Source organism: Limulus polyphemus, unplaced genomic scaffold (genome assembly GCF_000517525.1).
Source record: "Limulus polyphemus unplaced genomic scaffold, Limulus_polyphemus-2.1.2 Scaffold4808, whole genome shotgun sequence".
NCBI lineage: Eukaryota > Metazoa > Arthropoda > Merostomata > Xiphosura > Limulidae > Limulus > Limulus polyphemus.
The window spans coordinates 72345-77579 of NW_013670418.1; the positions used below are offsets into that span (position 1 = coordinate 72345).

Here is a 5235-nt window from a genome sequence, read left to right on the forward strand (position 1 = left end):
AAAAGGTTTTTAAAAATTATCTCTATGGTGGATAAGTGGTCTCGAAGGATCTAAAAATGGCTGAAGGGAAGAAAGTATAAAGGTATTTTGAATGGAGTTCAGTCAGAATGATATTGAGGTGGGATACCTCAATGCTCAGTGTTGAGTTTGTTCTTTTTGACTTAAATCAATTACAGATTAAATGATGGTCAATAAATTGTTTAAATTTGTTGGTGACATTAAGTTCTTGGATGTTGCTGACTGTGATGAGGATGCTTCTGCCTTACAAAAGGATTTAGCTAATTTGGTGAGTAGGGTGAATAGCAGGTAGATGACTTCTAATGGTAATAAATACCGAGTAATGCAAATGGTTTATCATCATTTAAATTATAAGTAATGGGATTTTGAGCTATATTTATAGAAATATTGAATATACGTCTAAAGAGGTTATTATTTCAATGTATGGGTCACTATTTAAGTCACTGATTTGGCGTATTGTGCTCAGTCTTGGGCTCCTTACCTTAAGAATGACATCAGATTTCTTGGAAATAGTTTAAAGAGGGGTTATTAGGCTGATACCTTGGATGGAAAGGTTGTCATAGAAGGACAGGTTAAGATTACTGAAATTGTTTTCTCTTGAAAGAAGAAGAGTTAGAGATGTTCAAGATTATTGGTGGAATTCGTGGTATCGATGCGTTATCCTTTCTTTATTTAGTGATGAGAACAGTAGGCTGGATTTAAGTTGAACCTATCTGTCAACCTTCAGATTTTCGCAACTTATGGGTTGAAAATTTGTCTACAAGGATTAGTTACTCGCAATTTTAAAGCAACCTTTTGTTAATAAAAGAGCTCACACAAAAGATTCGTTTGTTTAAAATGTTAATTAAACCTAAAGTATTTCGTGGTATTTGAAATTCAACTTACTAACTATAAATTTTAGTTTGTTGGATTTCGTGCAAAGCTAGAGAAGAGCTATCCGCACTATAGTATCCTTTAATTTTGGAATTGTACACTAGAGGGAAGGTAGGTATAGCGGGATTTCATCGTCACTCTTACAGTGCAGTAGCTGCCCAACAGGACTAAAGGTAAATTGTTTGTTAGTAAAGGGACTCGATTCGCGGAACTTCAGATCTACATGTCGCCACATAACTACTTACCTGCTCACGGCCCCTAACTAAAAATGAAATTCAAAATTGCAAAGGTAGATAACGATTAAGTGATATATATAAACAGGGAAATGTATTAGTTGAATAAAATTAGAAAGTTTAATTAATGTATGACATATATGTCTGGGGGACTGATATGCTTCACAGGTCGAAACGACACAAGTTTAAGACTTGGCAAAGACAGGCTAATCTTGAGTTACGACAGTTTTATTTTCTAACACTATAATAACAGGGTGGTTGGCTTATGTAGTGAGTTTCCATGGGCTATAGCAGAGGCCGGCACTATACAAGAGTTTAAGAATGGAATCGACGATTACAGAAGAAAATCTATTCATGAGTATTTATCAACCAATTATGAAAATAATTACAATTTAGCAGAATTACCCAACAGGTTCGAAACTCGCTTGTTTGAGATAAGATAGATTTTTGTTTTTTTATGAAATTCGCGCAAAGCTATCTGCGCTAGCCGTCCCTAGTTTAGCAGCGTAAGACTAGAGGGAAGGCAGCTAGTCATCACCACCCACCACCAACTCTTGGGCTACTCTTTTACCAACGAATAGTGGGACTGACCGTCACATAATAACGCACTCACGAGCATGTTTGGTGTGACGGGGATTTGAACCCGCGACCCGCAGATTACGAGTCGAGCTCCCTAACCACCTGGCCATGCCGGGCCTAGATGATATAGAATGGTAAGTTAAAATAATTAATTATTTTCTAAGTTAGAAAAATGAGATACCGAAATGTATGCTCCTGAACAAAGTTTATTATTTAAGTGTGATTTGTTGTAATCCAAAATGTTTTAAGCTTTTGAAACAGATAGGTTAGGCAAGATTGCTCCCGAGGAAATTGTATTTATTAAAATGTTGTGGAGTTATTGGTCTATGTCGCTAATGGGGGCACTTTTAACCCATAAATATATATAAACCATATAAAAAACGCTCGTACATAATATGCATAGAAGTAAACAGCATTAAACTCACTAAAACAACGGATTCATATGAGTTATTGGGGGCCAGACCCCTACTTACCCCTCTTGAGCACACTTCTCGTCAATGCCATTTTCTGATCACTAGTTTGAAGTTACTTGTCGTTTGATATGGACTTTGTAATGTGTTTTACATTTCATCCACCTTTAGAAATATCAAAAAAATCATGGATTTGGTTCAGGAACGTCGAGAGCCAGCACGGGCCCCTGGGCAAACATCCTCGCCGGGCCCCCTTTCTCTCTCTTTCAAGAATTTATTAAAAAGAAGATCCTAAATTAGGGCAGCAATGAGCTCATAAACCACAGCAGCAGCCGTTTTTACCTCACAGTATAAGCGTAAAAACTTTAATAAAGTAACAACAAATATCCATTAAATCTATAAAGTAACAAATACATATTAATTATTACTCAAATTATTATTTCAGCCGTTCTTAATGCATCAAGCGTCTATTTGCAAAGAAAAGCCAAAAACTATGGTTTTTATCATTATATGAAGATATAGCCTAAAAATGCTTTGCGGGCTTTACATAACCAGGTTTCATTCGTCCAGGCCCCTGGACAGTTGCACCCCCCTGTCGGCGGTCCTGATGTGGTTTGTTATTTATCAAAATTACTGTGACGAGAAACACAATCAAACTAATTTCTTACACCTTTTCGCTTAACATCTCTATATGGAAGTTAGTACAAACGTAGAAGATATATTATCATTTATCTTTAGATATTAAAAGTCGAACGTATTAAATATTTAACTCATTAAAATCGCTAAATAAAAATAAAACTATAAAATACATTTCTTTGCCGAGTCATTAAGTACCAACATCTATTAGTAAATATATTGTTGAAATTAAATATCTTTAAAACAACAATTAAATTTAATCTGCCGACTTTTTAATGCTATTTCGAAAGATATCACCAATAATGATAATTCATGTTACCTCGAAGTGAAGATATTGTTTTGATCAGAAATTTAATCTTTTTTGAACGAGTAAAATAAACAAGAGCCAATCGAAACTAGGCGCAAGTTCAGGACCGTGGAGCAGCTATTTCCAAGAATTCACTCTTCCTGCTTCCCGGATTTTCATCTCGACTTCGACAGCTAAATCTGTGTTGAATTTCAGTAGTAACCGTGCAGAAGTCTTTCCTGGTACCATTGATTATTTGGAGAGTGCTTCAGCAACTATATGTCGGATTTTAATGTTTTATAGTTTATACAGTCATCTGAAATCTTTGTTCATCTACCATTTTTTCATTCCTAATTCATCATTTAATGTTAGGTAGCGTGATTATGTTGTGATTTGCGAACACACTATTAATGAACATCAGTTTGAATTTGTTCTACAGTAAAACAAACGTAGTTCTGGTATATAAAAAATAATATTTTTTGCAGTAAAAAACCTATAACTAGAAAAACAATAGATTGATCTCTAATTCTAGGAAACAATTTATCCTGTTTCTTATAGAAATGCCAACCCTAAAATCTAGTAAAAATGTCATAAATTAAACCGATCTCTGAATTTTGTAAAGAAAAAGAAAAATCTCGATAACTAGTAAATTATCCTGATCTTTGAATCTATTCAAATTGATCCTATATCTGATGAATAGTTTCAAAAGTCTTAAATCCTTGGGCATATTCATTATATCAGACACATTTTCCAGAGAAGTCCAACTAGAAATTTGGCATGTTTGTAGAATTTGGTGCGAAAGGAAGTTTTGACCGAGGCCTTCAGTGTACAGGCCTCTGAAAATGACCTCTCTAAACCGGAGGTACTTTTACCAGACCTAACAAGCCTGTCACCATCTCCTACAAAAATATACGTAGACGTTCCTGAACATGATGCATCACCTCATCCTGTTAAACAATCTGTACTCAATATGTATCGATATGCTTAATATGTATCATTCTCACCCTTTTATTGGACCTTTAAGGTTCGTAAGTTGCATATTCACGTACGCCTATCGGCAGGCTTGTTAACTGATATAGACTGACTGAGGGACCTGTATATAAATTTTATATCACTCTTTTTAATCTATTGCAAAATATTGTGTTTTAGCGGGAGAGTTTGAACACTCTCATTTTATTATGGACTTTTTTTTTGTTTGTCTTTTTTATAATTAAAGCTTATTTCACGGTAAATGTTTCGTTTTTTATGTTAATTACATTTGTCTTATTCATATTCCAGCTAATTTATAAAAACAAAAAAAGAGTATGATGACGTACGTAAGGCATTCAGAAATACTGTAACAAATGTGAACAAAAATATTACCTCAGTCGTTTTCTTTACTCCTCTCGTGGCTCAGCGGCAAATCTGCATGCTTACGATGCTAAAAATTCAGGTTTCGATACCCAATACCCGTGATGGGCAGGATTATATCGACCAGGAGGATGTTACAAGATTGTCATGGCCAGCCAAGTTTCCAGATAGCAATCCAACTGAGAACTGTCAGGCAGAACTGAGCCTGAATATTGCTAACCATGACCCCAAACCAGCTACTGTAGCTGAGTTGCAGCGCCTTATAGTGACAAATTGAGATGAAATCACGGTGTATTACACCAATAACCTCATTGGCATAAGGTTACAGACGCTATTTATAATAATATGCTTTTATATTTTGCCATAATATATGTTGGTAAGGTTTTTGTTGTGATAGGTGATATGCTGAATTACACACCTTTCTACAGGTGTTTCATAAAATTGTTTGCTATTCTAATAAATCGTTCATGATGTCTCATTATACGAATTACAAATGTACATGTTTAATACTGTTACGACAGCGGAAGTCACGTGACACTGGTAACACGTAATGAGTATCTAGAAGGATCGGGGAACATCACGAATAATCCAATATTTGCTAGACGCCCTCTATTATTGTATATAAGCAGGCAAATAAAGCGAGATATTTAATTGAATTGCAGACAGGCAGAGATAGAGACGGACAATTGAGTCAAGAGCGGTAGTGACCGTAAGTACAGTACGTGACTCGTTGTGAATTATAGCGTGTGTTTAAGTAAAAGTGACTGTGGAAATTAAGTGTATTGCAAAGTTGTATTGAGAAAGAATGAGAAAGAAACCACACCTTGTCTCCTGCTACAAAGAAGAGTTC

General features: G+C 35.2%; 1 protein-coding gene across 1 annotated transcript in view; it reads right to left on the reverse strand.

The window, feature by feature from the left end:
• LOC106471716 (E3 ubiquitin-protein ligase HRD1-like) overlaps positions 1-2234 on the reverse strand; it is a 39026-nt gene extending 36792 nt beyond the window's left edge. The window contains exon 1 of the mRNA XM_022400321.1: positions 2177-2234. The gene's annotated coding sequence lies outside the window, so the exon portion shown is untranslated. The remainder of the gene's footprint in view (positions 1-2176) is intronic.
• Positions 2235-5235: the final 3001 nt, after the last annotated feature.